The sequence below is a fragment of the Zingiber officinale genome, chromosome 9B, assembly GCF_018446385.1.
Source record: "Zingiber officinale cultivar Zhangliang chromosome 9B, Zo_v1.1, whole genome shotgun sequence".
Taxonomy (NCBI): Eukaryota; Viridiplantae; Streptophyta; class Magnoliopsida; order Zingiberales; family Zingiberaceae; genus Zingiber; species Zingiber officinale.
In genome coordinates this window covers 79,299,521-79,319,187 of record NC_056003.1, presented here as the reverse complement: position 1 = coordinate 79,319,187, position 19,667 = coordinate 79,299,521, and the positions used below count along the sequence as shown (strand labels likewise).

Sequence of the window (19,667 nt, the reverse complement as noted above, 5' to 3'; positions counted from 1 at the left end):
AGTCAAAGTGTAGTGAAAGTAAGATCCTTAAGGTTAGGCCAAGACTAAAACTTATTTCTAATTGATACTTAGCTCAATTCATGCTACTCAAGATAGAGAAAAGAAGTACACTAAACATACTATCATCATTTACAATATCATGAATCAAGATAATGAACGTGCTAACAATTTGCTTTAAGACAAGAAAACATAAAAATGGAGTTTGATGTTCTCAAGATGTATGCCACAAAAAATCAAAACAAAATGCAAGACATAAGCAAAAACAAAAACAAACAAAACAAATCAAATGCATCTAATGCATCCCCCCAGACTTAAACTTTTCATTGTCCCAATGAAAACTAAAAACAATGTGGAGGAGATTTTAAGAGAAGTTACCAAGTGATGAACTCCAAATGGTTGACATTCATGTTTTTAAAGATACTCCTCCATCCAATACTCACATTCCACCACAACTTTGAATTCTACAACAATAAGATAGACAAGAAAAATTAAGTAGAGGATACATGTTTATTATAAAGAGAGAACTAACGACATAAAAGAAAATAAGGAAAATGAACTTGGGTTACCTCCCAAGAAGCTCTTGTTTATGGTCATTAACTCGACCACCTCATTAGATTCATCTAAATCTTGCTCTTGGAGGGGTAAGATATTTCAACACCCTCCTACCAAGGGCTCTTATTATGGAGGGAGCTTTCAATATAGGAGTTAAAAAGTGAAGTATCGCTCTCTCCATCTTTGTCTTCTTTAAAGTTCTTTTGGGTGGTCAAAGATGGTTTAGATTGAGCTTCCAATTATTAGCCCAAGTGAAATCCGCACATGCAAAGAAAATACAAATCTCCCACAAACATATTAGATAAGATAGAGCCATAATCATATTAAGATAAGCAGAATAAGAAATAAAAACTGAATCACATCCAACAAAGTCAATGATAGGTACCTCTATAAAATTTTCCACAAGATCACAAGAAGTACTAACCTTACTTTGTTGAGAGATACCTGATATTTTTAAACATGTGGATATGACTTCCTCTGAATCAAATGATGGTTCTAGCTCTGGCTCAGGTGTTGATAATATCAATGATGGTGATTCTTGAGACTCTGCTATATCTACATGAGTCCCTACACATTGGTCCACAACATGCTCAATCCTTGCAACTTTTACAACATCTAAAGATTGTGTGGACAAAGGAGGTGATTCTTGAGATGCTGCTTCCACAACACAGCTCCCTACATATTGTTCCATATCAACTTCATCAACACAAACATCAAAAAATAAACCAACATCAATATCCTCAATAGGAGAATCAATCATAGGAGGATCAATAACTTTACTTGCAGTTTTAAGTTGATCTACCACATCACATTTATCATCTGAAAATTCAATTTCACTATTTCCAATAAAACCTGTAGGTGGATCTAAAAACTTATTATCCATTGCATTATCATCATAATCCTCATATGAAGAGTCTTCATCTTTATACACACTATAAAATCTGTACTCAACCTTATTAGTGTCATCAGATTTGCCGAAGTCTTTATTTTCATTGACCCCCACTAACCTTTGTGGAAAAGGAACCCTTAGTGAAGGTCCTGGGAAAGATTGAACTTCCTTTTTCCCAAATTCCCTTTGAGCTTTTGGAGGAGGTCCAACTTGCTTATCTAGTGTTGGTGTGATCAATCGTTGAGGGAAAGGTACTTGTGACCTTTGGGAACTTCTTGGAGAAATGGAACTGAGTTCTTGTGATCTTTTATTATTCTTCTCCTTAATTTTAAACATGCCATTCTTCAGAAGTTCTTCATGATTTTTTTCAATTCTCAACCCAACATCATCACACTTTTTACTAGATCTTTTCTGTGAAGGAGGGGGATCTTCTTTAAACCATTTTGAAATAATACTTTCAATTTTTGCCCCCAAATATTTGAACTCCCTGTTCTGTGACTTGTGATTTTCAAAACCCATAGATGGTTGAGTTACAATTTGTTTGACAGGCTATATAGCATTTATGGCTTGCACTTCTTGAATGTTTGAGGGAGATTTCATCCAACTTATGTTTGACCATTCACGGAGGTTCAATGTCACTTCATCAATTAACATATATGCTTCATCTACACTTTTGTCCATAAAAGAACCTCCAGCTGATGAATCTAATAAACTCTTGTCTGAGAAAGAAATTCCCCCATAGAATATGTGTAAAATAAATCATTTTTCAAAACCATGATGAGGACACTGTCTTTGAAGACTCTTAAATCTATCCCATGCTCAAATAACGATTCTCCGTATGTCTGAGCAAAATTTGTTATGCAATTCCTCATATACACTGTTCTGCTTGGAGGGAAAAATGATTCAGAAATTGCTTCTTCAATTGTTCCCAACTTGTGAGGCTTTGAAGACGGAGAGAATATAACCAAGTCCTTGCTTTATTCTTGATACAGAAAGGAAATGCCATCAATCGAACTGCATCTGATGACACTCCTTCACATTTCACCATATCACAAATCTCTAAAAATGTTTCAAGATGCAGATAAGGACTTTCTGATACTTCTTATCAAAATTTGTGACCTTCTATCTTGAAAATTAACTCTGGGTCGTGTTGGAAACTTTCTGCTTCAATTTGAGGTTGCACAATGGGAGATAGAAATCTTGCAGAAAAGGGTGTAGAAAAATTTCTCATGGGTATGCTTGACATGTTAGTGTTGGGTTTTTCAGGCCGCGAAAACCACTTTTCCCGTCGTGGAAACCCCGAATCACCCATGCCACTGGATCTCGTGCGAAGGATAGATTTCAAAATACGAGTACGAGTTTCAAACTATGATCTATAGTAGATCTACAAAGGAAAAACATTTTATACCTTTGTTGTGTGCCCTTCGCAATCCCGCAAGTCCAAGGTACGCTGGATCTCGAAGTTGTCAACGAAGACAACTCTCTAGTGATATCCACACGAACAAGATGTGTTCTCTAACACTCAAGAATGGAGAAGAGAGCACCCCAAGTGTGCTAGCACTTTCTAGGGCTCTCGGGTAGGATTTGAAAGGAAGAAAAAGAGAGGATGCAAAAAGAATCTCATACACTCAAGAAGTAGTATCCTCCTTTGTGACCTTCACTCTTCCTTATTCTCTTGGAACTCACTCAACCACCTTCACCCTTGCTTAGAACTCACGGCAACAGCAGCAAGGAGGAAGAAAGACCAAGGAAGAAGATAATAGAATGAATGCACACATCAATACACAAAACCAAAACCTCCACACTACATTAGTGTGGCCGACCACACCTTGTAACCTCCCCATTTAATGTGGCCGGCCACATTAAATGGAATGGGAGGTGTAACCTCCATGAGGTGGCATACCTCATGAGGTGGAGATGATGTGGCAAGGTTAGTCATGCCATGTAGGATGAGTCAACCTTCATGATGTGGCAATGCATCAAGTCAAACTTGATGTTTCAACTTCCATTTGGTCAAGTCAAAATTGACCAATTCTCTTCCTTGTTGAGTCAAATCCAACCTTTCATTCAAGTCAATTTTAATTTAATGAATCTCAATTCATTAATATAAATTGACTCAATGAATCAAATTTAAATTAGACTCATTCAACAATTGAATCTAATTGAGTCTAACTCAATAAGTCTAATTTGAATCCAATCTTTAGTGCATCATATGAACCTAATCCAATTGGTTCATCATATAAACCTAATCTCCATCCACTTGTTCTTTGTGTGTGACCAAATAGGTTCTTGTAACGTTGGCAATGTTTCTAAACTCCTTTAGAAACATAAGCAATGAGCGGCATCTAGCAATACATCATTGCTACCCAAGTTACAAGAATGTTGAGATCCAACATCACCTTGTGACTACTAATTGTGACTCCTCACAATATGTGATATTGTCCTTCTATCCTAGACATCTAGATTGATCAATGTGAGGCATAGACCGTGTCATCCTCTAATCAATCTAAATCTTGAACTCCAAGTAGACTCACTCGATCAAATGAGCTCAACATCTCATGTTGACTCATTTGGGCATGGCCATGCACTTCGTGGTCTAACTCTATCAAAAATACCGATGTCGCTCCCGTCATATGGGAGGGATAGATCCCATCTACATCACTCAAATCCCTTGCATAATTCGTTATATACCCAGTAATCGCCTTTATAGTCTACCTAGTTACGGGTGACGTTTGATTAAACCAAAGTACATAACTCCTTATGTAGGGAACCATGGTGACTTCAGGTCTAAGGACCAATAGTCATACTAATAGTCACATGAGAAAGTATATGACACTCATATAACGATCCATGATACTTTCTCATGGCGGGTCATTCAATATACATTCTCCAATGCATATCCATGTGTCAACTTGATATCTCCATATCCATGACTTGTGTGATCAAGTCATCGAGTTGACCAACATGTTAGTCTTATTGCATTAACATTGTCCCTGAATGTTAATACTCGACTACGAATGATTTAGAGTAGTGTTCCCTATATCATCTCACTATCGATTCAACCAATCGATTGATATAGGTAAGAACCTTCTACTCAAGGACGTTATTATACTTAGTTTATTTGGCACCAATATAAGTAAGTATAATAACCAAACAAATGCCTTTATTAATATAAGAATATGATACAATAAGTCCATAATACAATCATCAAATGATTGGCTCTTGGGCTCTAGCTAACAATCTCCCACTAGCACTAGTGCCAATCAGTGTAGGATCTAAGCCCCAATGACCTAGTGTGACCATCATGCTTCCTCTGTGCCAAAGCCTTGGTCAAGGGATCTGCGATGTTAGCCTCTGTAGGTACTCTGCAAATCTTCACATCTCCTCTCTCGATGATCTCTCGAATGAGATGGAAGCGCCGTAGTATGTGTTTGGTCCGCTGGTGTGAGCGAGGTTCCTTCGCCTGTGCTATAGCTCCATTGTTGTAACAATAGAGCTCAATGGGGTCAGCAATGCTAGGAACCACCCCAAGTTCAGTGATGAACTTGCGGATCCAAACTGCCTCCTTTGCTGCCTCTGATGGAGCAATGTACTCGGCCTCTGTTGTAGAATCAGCTACTGTGTCCTGCTTCGAACTCTTCCAGCTCACAGCACCACCATTAATGCAAAACACGAACCCCGACTACGATCTATAGTTATCCTGGTCGGTCTGGAAGCTAGCATCACTGTAACCCTTTACAGCTAGCTCATCATTACCTCCATATATCAAGAAATATTCTTTAGTCCTTTTTAAGTACTTAAGAATATTCTTGACTGCTATCCAGTGACTTTCACCTGGATCTGACTGGTATCTGCTTGTTATACTCAAAACATACGAGACATCAGGTCGAGTACATAGCATGGTGTACATGATCGATCCTATGGAAGAGGCATAAGGGATCTGATCCATGCGGTCTCTCTCCACTCTAGAAGAGGGACCTTGAGTCTTCGAAAGACTCACGCCATGTGACATCGGCAGAAATCCCTTCTTGGAGTTCTGCATGGCAAACCGAAGGAGTACCTTGTCAATATATGTACTCTGACTTAGGCCAAGCAACCTCTTAGATCTATCTCTATAGATCTGTATCCCTAGAATGCGGGATGCCTCACCTAAGTCCTTCATTGAGAAGCAACTCCCTAGCCAGGTCTTGACAGACTGAAGCAAAGGGAAGTCCTTCCCAATGAGTAGTATGTCATCCACATACAATATGAGGAAGACAACTATGTCCCCTACAACCATCTTGTAGACACAAGGTTCATCTTGTTTCTTGATGAAACCAAACTATTTGATTGCATCATCGAATTGAAGATTCCAGCTCCGAGAATCTTCCTTTAGTCCATAAATGGACCTATGCAGCTTGCATACTCTGCTAGTATGCTGTGGATCTACAAAACCCTCAGGTTGTGTCATGTACACATCCTCGAGTAGATTTCCATTCAGAAACATGGTTTTGATATCCATCTGTCATATCTCATAGTCATGGTAGGCTGCAATAGCAAGCATGATCCAAATGGACTTAAACATCGCTACTGGAGAAAAGGTTTCATCATAGTCAATACCATGAATCTGCTTGAAACCTTTAGCTACCAAGCGACCCTTATAGATAAGTCCATCCATGTTAGTCTTTCTCTTAAAGACCCACTTACACCCAATGGGTTTTACCCCTTCAGGTGGATCAACCAAAGTCCATACTTGGTTGGTGTACATGGATTCCATTTCGGATCTCATGGCCTCTAGTCATTTCTCGGAATCTGGTCTCATCACAGCTTCCTGATAGGTGGTTGGCTCATCCTCTATGAGCATAACGTCATCATGGTCAGACAAGAGAAATGAGTATCTCTCAGGCTGACGACGTACCCTATCAGACCTGCGAAGAGGTATGTCTACTTGAACTGGTTGTTGTTCCTCAACTCTTTGTGGAACATCATCATCGACATCAATTTGTGGTTCCAATTTAATTTCCATCAAGGCATCAGTGCTATTGTTCGCATCTTGAACTTCTTCAAGATCGAACGTGCTCCCACTAGTCTTTCTAGAAACAAAGTCCATTTCTAGAAACACCTCAGTCATTACCACAACTACCTTGTGCTGACTGGGAATGTAGAAGTAATATCCCTTAGTTTCCTTGGGATATCCAATAAAGTAGCACTTGTCGAATTTGGGTCCTAACTTGTCTGAGACTTGACGTTGAACGTAAGCCTCACAACCCCAAATCCTCATGAAAGATACCTGGACATCTCTCCCAGTCCATATCCTATATGGTGTCTTTATCACGGCCTTGGATGGAACTCGGTTGAGTATAAAAGCTGCCGTGTCTAGAGCATAGCCCCAAAGGTATGTCGGAAGATCTGTGTGACTTATCATAGATCGTACCATATCTAATAGGGTACGATTCCTCCTTTCGGATACACCATTCCACTATGGTGTTCCAGGAGAAGTGAGTTGGGATAGAATCCCACACTCAGCTAGGTAGTCACGAAACTCATGGCTAAGGTATTCTCTACCTCAATCTGATCGAAGTATCTTAATACTCTTGCCAAGCTGGTTCTGTACTTCATTCTTGAATTCTTTGAACTTTTCAAAGGATTCAGACTTATGTGTCATCAAGTACACATAACCATATCTACTGAAGTCATCAGTAAATGTGATAAAGTATCTATAACTGCCTCTAGCAGCAACATTGAAAGGGCCACATGTATCACTATGTATGAGTCCTAACAAATCAGTTGCTCTCTCGCTATGCCCACTAAAGGGAGTCTTGGTCATCTTGCCTCGTAGGCATGACTCACATATCTCATATGATTCAAAATCAAATGAGTCCAACAAACCATCCTTATGGAGCTGGGATAAGCGCTTGTCATTTATATGACCTAAGCGACAGTGCCAGAGGTAGGTTTGGTTCATGTCATTTGACTTGAACCTCTTGGTATTAATGTTATAGATAGGGCTCTCAAGGTCAAGAATATAGAGTCCATTCATCATAGGTGCACTACAATAGAACATGTCGTCTAAATAGACGGAATAACATTTGTTCTTTATTGTAAACGAAAATCCTTTCTTGTCCAAACAAGAAACTGAAATTATGTTCTTAGTCAAGGCAGGCATATAACAACAATCATATAATTCTAGTACAAGCCCAGAGGGTAGAGATAGATAGTAAGTTCCTACAGCAATAGCAGCATCTCGTGCTCCATTGCCTACTCGTAGGTCTACCTCACCCTTCGTCAATACCCTGCTATTTCTCAGCGCTTGTACATTAGTACAAATGTGCGAAGCACATCCGGTATCTAATACCCACGATGAAGAAATAGAGAGGTTGACTTCTATAACATGTATACCTGAAGTAGAAATCTTATTTCTCTTATTCTTAAGATCTTCCAGGTATTCTTTGGAGTTCCTCTTCCAGTGCCTTGCTTGTCTTTGATATAGGTGACAAAGATGTTCAACCATATCATAAGCACCCATCAACTCATGTTGCTTCTGAAGCTCAGAGTTCATGGTCGCGAGCATAAGACAGGACACATCTAATGCGTCATCTTGATGCTTCTTGTAAGCATCTCGGTCTGCTCTCGTGGCAGTGGCAGGAGGAGCCTCCGGAATGGGCTGCTCCAAAATGTACAGTTTACATTCTTGGGTGAGAACTATTCTCAAGTTCCTGTACCAGTCCAGGAAATTTGCTCCATTTATCTTGTCCTTCTTAAGGACAGATCGCAGGGAGAAGGTGTTCGTATTCGACGTCATGGTAATCTACAACAGAAATAAATGCAGAAATAAGTATCATATTCTTAATCATTTAATTAGTCCTTTAACTAAATGATGCTCCCACTGAATTCTATAATTCAAGTGGGACATGATCCACATCATACTAGTTAGCTTTGGCTAATACGCCCAAGTTTTAGTATGATCGGTAGGTAACGATTACCAATTACATCTCTATGCAACTCTTGTTTATAGGATCAATATTCACATTTATATTAAAACTCGAGTTAGCTTTGGCTAATACGCCCGAGAGTTAATATATATGTGATTTTGACCTAACTTTCCAACCGTTGGAAGAATGCCTATAGTTATACTCTATCCAACCGAGTTAACTAGGAATACTCAATCTAATTGAGTTGTACTCACCCATGCGTTGATAGGCGGGACCAAGATTGTCCCTCCGTACCCTACCAAGATAGTATGCGTTGCTCTGCTTTGGCAGATTCAACAACAACATGCGATCGAGGTAGTGGTAGGTATCACGGCATGGTAGGCATTACGAGTTGACGTGATTTAGATCTAATCTAAACGATGATGCGTATCATATACTTGATAGATCTAATCTAATCGAAAGGTGCATCATGTGCACGACTTAGATCCAATCTAAACGCTAGGCACTAATTAACTACTTAATTAAACATGCATCACATACATATAAGCAATTAATTAAATTATTTTGTGATTGTGTCATGACCCTACTACGATCTTCTCAAGCCAATGAGAAGATCGGATGGTCAACCTAAGGTCAACAGCTTCTCAAACTTATTCGTTTGACCACCTTGTGTTGCTCGCGCCCTCCTCGTAACTCCGTCTCGTGTGGACCTTCCACCACTTCAAAATTTACATTATAATTTTGAAACTCGAGTTACATTCTAGTCTAAATCTAATTTACAACCAGAATATAAGAGAAAGGCACGACGCGCAGGTTGTGAAAATAAAATAAAATAAATACAGCACGCACATCACATAACGGCACGCAGGCCGTATTATGAATTACAACACATTTCCAAATCCAATTTGGGTATTTGGGCCATGACTATCACAAAATTAATATATAATTCTAAATTATATTTTTTTTTTCATAATTTTATGTAATTTTCATAATTTTTACAATTTTATGAGTAAATTTTTCCCGGCGGTCCCGTTTAGCATTTTCGGGCGCAATCATGGAACGAATCCCCTTGCGGGGCTAGGGGCAGCGCCCCTACCCGCGATCTAACCATCACGAGGGTTCCTTTGCGATCTAACAGCACCTAAGCCCGCTGTCCCAAAAGGATTTGGGGCGAAACATTGCCGTTTCAGAAAAACCTTCTCGGTAGTCGAAGCCTACAAGTGTCTAAACACTTGTGCTTCGCTTCTACGAGAAAAATACCCATTAATACTATAAAAACATGAATTTACAGAAAGTTTACAGATCTATATTTTTCATAAAAATTTGAATCTAAATTCGTACTCGCTTCGCACGTGGCTCTGATACCACTGTTGGGTTTTTCGGGCCGCGAAAACTGCTTTTCGCATCGCGGAAACCCCGAATCACCCATGCTACTGGATCTCGTGCGAAGGATAGATTTCAAAATATGAGTACGAGTTTCAAACTATGATCTACAGTAGATCTACAAAGGAAAAACATTTTATACCTTTGATGCGTGCCCTTCGCAATCCTGCAAGTCCAAGGTACGCCGGATCTCGATGTTGTCAACGTAGACAACTCTCTAGTGATATCCACATGAACAAGATGTGTTCTCTAACACTCAAGAATGGAGAAGAGAGAACCCCAAGTGTGCTAGCACTTTCTAGGGCTCTCGGGTAGGATTTGAAAGGAAGAAAAATAGAGGATGCAAAAAGAATCTCATACACTCAAGAAGTAGTATCCTCCTTTGTGACCTTCACTCTTCCTTATTCTCTTAGAACTCACTCAACCACCTTCACCCTTGCTTAGAACTCACGGAAATAGCAGCAAGGAGGAAGAAAGACCAAGGAAGAAGATAATAGAATGAATGCACACATCAATAAACAAAACCAAAACCTCCACACTACATTACTGTGGCCGGCCACACCTTGTAACCTCCCCATTTAATGTGGTCGGCCACATTAAATGGAATGGGAGGTGTAACCTCCATGAGGTGGAGATGATGTGGCAAGGTTAGTCATGCCATGTAGGATGAGTCAACCTTCATGATGTGGCAATGCATCAAGTCAAACTTGATGTTTCAACTTCCATTTGGTCAAGTCAAAATTGACCAATTCTCTTCCTTTTTGAGTCAAATCCAACCTTTGATTCAAGTCAATTTTAATTTAATGAATCTCAATTCATTAATATAAATTGACTCAATGAATCAAATTTAAATTAGACTCATTCAACAATTGAATCTAATTGAGTCTAACTCAATAAGTCTAATTTGAATCCCATCTTTGGTGCATCATATGAACCTAATCCAATTGGTTCATCATATGAACCTAATCTCCATCCACTTGTTCTTTGTGTGTGACCCAATAGGTTCTTGTAACGTTTGCAATGTTTCTAAACTCCTTTAGAAATATAAGCAATGAGCGACATCTAGCAATATCATTGCTACCCAAGTTACAAGAATGTTGAGATCCAACATCACCTTGTGACTACTAATTGTGACTACTCATAATATGTGACATTGTCCTTCTATCCTAGACATGTAGATTGATCAATGTGAGGCATAGACCGTGTCATCCTCTAATCAATCTAAATCTTGAACTCCAAGTAGACTCACTCAATCAAATGAGCTCAACATCTCTTGTTGACTCATTTGGGCATGGCCATGCACTTCGTGGTCTAACTCTATCAAAAATACCGATGTCGCTCCCGTCATATGGGAGGGATAGATCCCATCTACATCACTCACATCCCTCTGCATAATTCGTTATATACCCAGTAATCGCCTTTATAGTCCACCCAGTTACGGGTGACGTTTGACGAAACCAAAGTACATAACTCCTTATGTAGGGAACCATGGTGACTTCAGGTGAAAGGACCAATAGTCATACTAATAGTCACATGAGAAAGTATATGATACTCATATAACGATCCATGATACTTTCTCATGGCGGGTCATTCAGTATACATTCTCTAATGCATACCCATGTGTCAACTTGATATCTCCATATCCATGACTTGTGAGATCAAGTCATCGAGTTGACCTACATGATAGTCTTATTGCATTAACATTGTCCCTGAATGTTAATACTCGACTACGAATGATTTAGAGTAGTGTTCCCTATATCATCTCACTATCGATTCAACCAATCGATTGATATAGGTAAGAACCTTCTACTCAAGGACGTTATTATACTTAGTTTATTTGGCACCAATACAAGTAAGTATAATAACCAAACAAATGCCTTTATTAATATAAGAATATAATACAATCATCAAATGATTGGCTCTAGGGCTCTAGCTAACAGTTAGTGCTCATGTTTATTCAAGAAAAAAATTATAAAATGAAGAATCAAAGACAATAAATAAAATGCAATATGAAAAGCAAGAAAGAAAATATAGAATTTAAATTGCAAGAAAGAAAGTGAATAATGAAAGAAAATAAAAGACAAAAGGGAAAAGAAATATGTCTAGAATAATTCATATGCTAATCAACAAATGTGTTTATAAGTTCTTGTTATTCTTGATGCCTTTACAAAGTTTGATCTTCTGATACACAAGAACCATATTGCAAGATATGTTTACAAAAGAAAAGTAGAGAGAAAAATAAAACTTAGATCGAAAGAAAAATAGGGAAAAGATAGACTAGGATGCTAGAAATCAAGATCGCAAAGTTAGAATTAGAATTGCAACAAAATGAATTGTCAAGAAGTAGAAACATATACAAAAATTATGAAAACAGAATTCTAAAGATTAGTTACAAATATGCTAATGTAAAGAAAAGTTATGTTATGTTTAGTCTAACTCAATTGATAATCTCTAATGTTATAGCACAGTCCCTGGCAACGACGGCAAAAACTTGTTGACGTTCGCAAGTGTACGGAAATGTCGTAAGTAATAATAAAAGATATCATATCCATAGGGACTGGTATAAGCACTAAAGATATCTCAACGCGAGTAAGCTAAACAACAAATCAATGGATTGACAAAAGCAAAGTACAACTATGCAAAGTAAAACATAGAAACTAAAGAATAAGAAACAAGAGTAAGGGCTATGATAAAGGTATGTTCTAGGAGTTTCAGTTTCTTTGTATGATTATTCAACGTAAATGATTTACCAAATCTTATTTCTCAAATGTTCATCATTTGTAGGAGGTTGTCGGTTCCCTCTTGCAATAGGCAACTGGTCTAGGACTGAAGTCTATACCTAAATGTGATCAATTAGGAATGAGTCTAAGTTGTCTTTACGCAGGCTTGACTTTCACGTGCGCCCCTCGGATAATCAACATAAGAATTCATCTCTCCTCAACCACATCAAGATATAAGATATGAACACATACAATCTATCTGTAACACCCACTAAGCTTTTAAGATAAATAAGAGAATGATGAATTTACCTTAGAAAAATATTAGTAGAATGTTGAACCAAAAAGAAATAAAAATAGGGAATGGTCAAGGATTGAACCTTGAACCTCTCATGATGTGAATGATAGGATTAATGGGTAATAACCAGTTGGGATAGGAATAATATATTGATAGCAAAGGAGGGAAAATCATGATAAGGGTGAGAGTAAAAGCTAGCCAAAAGAAAACAAGAAAAGAGCAAGAGAAAGGCAACTTGCCTTCCTTCTTTTTTCTCCCTCTTTTTCTTCTTTTCAGTGACTTAAAGGAGGGAATTAAGGGGATTAATTCCCCCTTGTTTCATCATGAATGATGAGAACAAATAAATAAATAAAATAAAAATAAAAAAATGAAAAAAAAAGGCTAAGGGAGAAGGAAAGCAAAAACCAAGTTTGCTACCTCTTTCCCCTTAACATAAAAGAGAGTATGTAAAGAGAAGATTTTATTTTTCTCTCATTTCTCTCATTCTCCCCTCTCCCTCACCGAACCCTCAGTCCCCTCTCCTCCATCTTCGGCCCCAAGCCAAGGTTTTATCCTAAGAAAGCCTAAGATACAAGGAGGACTTAGCAAGGGAATCAAGGGAAGGGAACTAGAAGAAGAGGCTACTTCTTCCATCACCACACCTTAGATCCACAAGCGAAAAGGATGTAAGCTTCCCCTCACCTGTGGTACAAGGATTTTTATGTGCTTTTCGGATTTTATGAGGATTTGATAACCTAGAATAGAATTTAAGAAAAATTCGGCCAAAGAAGAGTTTTCAAATCTAGGAAGGTTTAAACAAGTCCTCATTTCATGATATTTTTCTATGCTATGTAGGAAGGTTTTCCTTCATGTTTTTATACCTATATGATGCTTGGTCAGAGGAGTACCTAACCCTAGAATTTTGGCCAAAAATATTTTAAAGAGGTTAGGGAAATCATTGTTTAACCAAACTAGTACAAGATTCCCTCCATGAATTACTAAGGGTCTTTTGTTGGTTTTTCTTGCTTAAAAGTTACTTGGAACCAAAAGAAATCCACTCATATGTTTCGGCCAAGAAAAGAACTTAGGGTTAGGAAGACCTTTAAATTTAAGTAACCATGTTTATATGATAGAATATAGAGTTCTCTTAAAGAATTGCATGTTGAATATTGTTAGAAATTCATGAACTCTTCATTAAGATTTTCGGCCATGATAAGATGGATAGCTTAGAAAAGCTTAAACAAAATTTTAACATGCTCAAGACCTCTGTGATATTAAGATATGAAAGTTGTTTAATGCTCTCATGCTTAATTAGGGTATAGAGAATTTAGTTACATGATATATGACATGTAAGATCACAAGGGTCCTAGCTTGTTTATGAACCAAATTTGTATATGATGTTCTTAGTAATTTTTTCCATGAAACTTACTTAGGTTTTCCATGCTTTAGGCCACTTAAAACCTAGTTTAGAGATTGGTAGGTTTCGGCCATGAGGAAAAAAATAAAAGAAAAAGGAAAGAAACCTAGGAAGCCTAAGACACAATTCACATGTATGTTTATTATGCTTGTCTTTATACATGCTATGAAACTTGTATGACTTCCTATGCTTTTAGGCTATTTGAAGCAAATTTAAACACTGATGAGTCTCGGCCAAGTAGGGTTTAAATGACCTAGAGGCCTTAGAATTGAAACCAATTGTATTAAAAATGCTTCTTATGGAAATATGATAATATGTTGATTGTGTCACATGCTTGTATAATTTTTCCATGACCTAAATGGACCATTGTATGTTTCAGCCATGAAGGGATAGATGCCCTAGAAACCCTAGAACAAAAATTAAATATGCTTATGTCACTCTACATGAAATATGACAAGTAGAAAGCCAAAGTTCTCATGCTATATGTTGTTTAATGACCTAAAATGAGGCTAGGGTAAGTTTCGGCCATACCCATTGTATGATGCCTTATTATGAATTTATACATGATGTTAGTTCAAGTTCACATGCTTGTATGCTTGCTTTTAGCCCTAATGAATACTTGTTAAATTTCGGCCATGACATATATTAAGGGCTTGAAGAACTTAGGAACTAGCTCAAATATGCTTACTATGTTACTTGGAAAAAAATGCTATAAATATGGTTTAAGGTTTCCATGCTTTCATGACATTTGGGACCTTGTTTCACACCTGATAGGGTTCAGCCACATGAAGTTTAGGGACTTGGAGAACTTAGAAACCAAGTAAATCATGCTTATAATGCTTCCTATGAAATTGCTGTGATGATAATTTAGGTTCCACATGCTTGGAGGTTGTTTTTACCTAAATTGAGATCTAAAGGGGGTTCGGCCATGATAAGAACCCAAGGGATTAGGAATCTTAGAACCCAAGCTAGCTATGTTATCATGTTTCTTATGATAGTATAATCACATGATACACCCTTATGCTTAAACATGTATGCTTGTGATTTATACTTTCCATGATATGATATGTGCTTAGAAATATGCATGCTTTGATGATATGCTATGTGCTTAAAATATGCATGCTTTCATGATATGCTATGTGGATAGAAATATGCATGCTTTGATGATATGCTATGTGCTTAAAATATGCATGCTTTCATGATATGCTATGTGGATAGAAATATGCATGCTTTGATGATATGCTATGTGCTTAAAATATGCATGCTTTCATGATATGCTATGTGGATAGAAATATGCATGCTTTGATGATATGCTATGTGCTTAAAATATGCATGCTTCCATGATATGCTATGTGGATAGAAATATGCATGCTTTGATGATATGCTATGTGCTTAAAATATGCATGCTTTTATGATATGCTATGTGGATAGAAATATGCATGCTTTGATGATATGCTATGTGCCTAAAATATGCATGCTCTCATGATATGCTATGTGGTGAAAATATGCATGCTTTTATGACATGATGTATGCCTAAGTGATGCATACTTTTTATGACATGATGTATGCCTAAGTGATGCATACTTTTTATGACATGATGTATGCCTAAGTGATGCATACTATTCTTGATATGATGTATGCCTAAGTGATGCATACTTTTATGACATAATGTATGCCTAAGTGATGCATACTTCTATGATATGCTATGTGACTAAATGATGCATTTTTATAATGCTACTTTACTTTGTAAGGCTTGTACCAAGGGTGGGCTCCTAATCAGCCCCTAGGCCTTTGGCTGTGTGATCCAGGCTAGTAAAAACAAAGGGATGGGCTCCTTAGTACGCCCCTAGGTCTATGGCTGTGTGATCCGGACCTAGTTCCTAGTATGATTCAAGACTTGCTACCTTGGATATACTTACGAAGCGTGCATATCTACATGATTTATCTATGTGTGGTACAAGCCGGGGCCCTGATTATGTTGATATTATGTTCAAGTATATATGTAAGAAGAAATGGTTTTAAAGATCATGAGACATACACATGTTTTTTTTTCGGATACATGTTTTCAAAATCATATTGCATATACCTTATGATCATGTTATGATGATACTATGACATGTCATGCCACCTTATGATGATACTATGATATGCCATGATTAGATATGATTATGTTATGTTTCATGCTATGCTTTAAGAGATGATATGCCATGACTAGTTATGATTTTGTTATGTTGCATGATATACTTAAAGAGTATGATATGTTATGCCATGACTAGTTGAGATCATGTTATGTTGAGACATTCTTTGATCATGTGATGATTTTCGGTTTTAGTGAGTAGGAAAGGAACTTACTGAGCCATGAGTGCTCATAGCTTACTTTCCTTGTACCACAGATAAAGGAAAAAGCAGGATGAGCTAAAGGAGCAGCAGGAGAGCAAGGAGATGTGTGTGGCAGTGGCTACGCAACCAAATAAGAACCTTCTTTAAAAACTTTTAAAGAACTATGCTTTGGTATTGATCCTGTCCGAACCAGGAGTCAATGGAAGTTTGGGGTGTGGCGCTTCTTGCTGGATCCTCGAGTGCTCCTGTGAACCTGCAACAAAACCGAGCCGGGAGGGGTGTCCCGGCGACAGCCCTCCGACGCTCAAGTCAAGCGAGGAATAACAAAAAGGTGGCCTCCGGATCAAGACTCGCGTACCTCCGGTGAAGAAATGGAGACCTTATATAGACCTCTCGAAGGAGCCTGGGCGCGCCAATCAAAGCAATCACCTGCTTTCGGCCATGCCCAGGTATGGGTCTGTCAGAAGGACCATGCCCAGGTATGGGTCTATCAGAAAGACGTCCATAAGGCTATACCGCTACTGCGCTAACCTCTCCATGATGTGACGGCGAGATTCTCCATCGTGCACTCTTGTGTACGGCGTAATCATCAGACATGCCTTTGCTGACATCCCATATCCTGAGCCGAACGAATAGGCCGCTCGGCTAACCTTTGTACCCTCGCCCTTATCCTGGCCGAACGGACCACCCGCTCGGCCCTTCGGTCCTAGCCGGGCAGACTCCTCGCTCGGCCATTCGGTTCTCCCGCCTTGGCGTCGGAAACCCAAGCCCATGACTGGGTTATCTTTGGTTCCGCTCGGACCTACTCAGCCGCTCGGCGCGACCATTAACCGCTTAGTCAGCCCTCCATCTGTCCTCAAGCTGAGACCCTTCAGGAAGCGGGTCCCCCATTCTTACTGCCGGATCAGGTATCATGAATTGTAGTACCGTATGTGTGACTTGATGTTATGTTTCTACTAATTTTGATATCATGTTATTGATGCCATGATAGTGTAGTTCAGATTTGATGAAAAGAAAAATAAAAGAAAAGTTTTTATTAAACTAAGAAAATTATTTTAAGTCTTTCGCTGTTTTAAAAAGAAAAATTTATACATGGAGTATCGTAGCCCCGTCCCTTAGAGTTAGCAGGGAGGGCGAGCGTTACACTATCCTACCCCCTTGAATAACCCTATTTCTCTTAGTTAGAGCTCTATAGCCAATCATATGATGATTATTGTATGGACTCATTGTATCATATTCCTATGTATATAAAGACATTTTGTTTTGGTTATTATACTTACTTGTATTGGCACCAAATAACTAAATATAATAGCGTCCTTGAGTAGAAGGTTCTTATCTATTTCAATCGATTGGTTGAATCGATAGTGAGATGATATAGAGAACACTACTCTTAATCATTTCTAATAAAGTATTAACATTCAGGGACAATGTTAATGTGACGAGACTAGCATGAAGGTCAACTCAATGACTTGATTTCTCAAGTCATGGATATAGAGATATCAAGTTGACACATTGGTATGCATTGGAGAATGTATACTGAATGACCCGCCATGAGAAACTATCATGGATCGTTATTTGAGTGTCATATACTTTCTCATGTGGCTATTAGTATGACTATTAGTCCTTGGACCTGAAGTTACCATGGTTCCCTACATAAGGAGTTGCATACTTTGGCTTCGTCAAACGTCACCCGTAACTGGGTAGACTATAAAGGCGATTACTGGGTATGTAACAAATTATGCGGAGGGATGTGAGTAATGTAGATGGGATCTATCCCTCCTATATAATGGGAGTGACATCGTTATTCTTGATAGAATGAGACCAATAAGTGCATGGCCATGCCCAAATGAGTCAATATGAGATATTGAGCTCATTTGATTATAGTGAGTCTACTTGGAGTTCAAGATTTAGATTGTTCAGAGGATGACACCATCTATGCCTCAAATTGATCAATCTAGATGTCAAGGATAGAAGGACATTGTCATATATTGTGAAGAGTCACAATTAGTAGTCACAAGGTGATGTTGGATCTCAACATTCTTGTAACTTAGGTAGTAATGATGTGTTGCTAGATACCGCTCATTACTTATGCTTCTAAATGGGTTTAGGAGCATTGCCAATGTTAGAAGAACCTATAGGGTCACACACAAAGGGCAATTAGATGGAGATTAGGTTCATATGATGAACCAAGAGTATTAGGTTTATGTGATGAACCAAATTGGATTAAGAGTAATCCTAATTAAGCTAATTGAGTGGACTTAATTTGGTTCATGTGTTAAATGAGTCTAATTAGATTTGGATTCATTGAGTCAATTTAATTAAATGGATATAGATTCATTGAATCAAATGGTTAGAATTGATCAACCATGGGAGAGAAGAGATCAAGTTTGACTTGACCTGAGAAGGGAAGATGAAAGGTCAAGTTTGACTTGACCAATGCCACCTCATATGTGAGTTGACGTAGAATGGACCAATGATGATATTTCACATCATCAAGGATAGTACATGTGTGTGCCACCTCATGAGAGAGATCAAGAGTTGTGACTCTTGGTATTCCATGGAGTTTAAAAACCCCTCTTGAAGTGGTTGGCCACTTTATGTGGTGTTGAATGTTTTGTGTGCTCATTCACTCCTTCTTCTGTTGGGTTTTTCGGGCCGCGAAAACCGCGTTTTCGCGTCGCGGAAACCCCGAATCACCCTAGCCAACGGATCTCGTGCGAAGAAAAGATCACAAAATAATTTCTTGTACGAGTTTCTACTTAGATCTACTCCTAGATCTACATAAAGAAAAGGGTTATACCTTTGAAGCGAAGCCCTTCGCGTTCCCGCTCGTCCAAACGGTGCCGGATCTCAAGAGTATCAAGATAGATACTCCTCTAGAAGTATCCACACGAACACGTAGGTGGAGAAAACCACACAAAAAGGTGTGCTAGCACCTATGTGTGGTTCGGCCAAGTTGAGGAGGAGAGGGAGATGGAGAGCTCTTGAGGAAGAAGATGGAATAATACCACTTGAATGAAAAATGAATCCGTTTCATTCAAAAATGTGGCCGGCCACTTCTCCATGTGTAACCCCAAATTAATTGCATTAATTGCAATTAATGTGAAGCCATTAAAGAGAATGGCTTTGTAACTTCCATGAGGTGGCACCCATGATGATGTGGAGTAACATCATTGGTCCA

At 38.5% G+C, this 19,667-nt stretch overlaps 1 non-coding gene across 1 annotated transcript; it reads left to right on the top strand.

Moving 5' to 3' along the window:
- Positions 1 to 2,210: 2,210 nt before the first annotated feature.
- LOC122025945 lies at positions 2,211 to 2,315 on the top strand. The gene has a single exon (XR_006123947.1). It is a non-coding gene; the product is annotated as a small nucleolar RNA R71 (small nucleolar RNA).
- Positions 2,316 to 19,667: the final 17,352 nt, after the last annotated feature.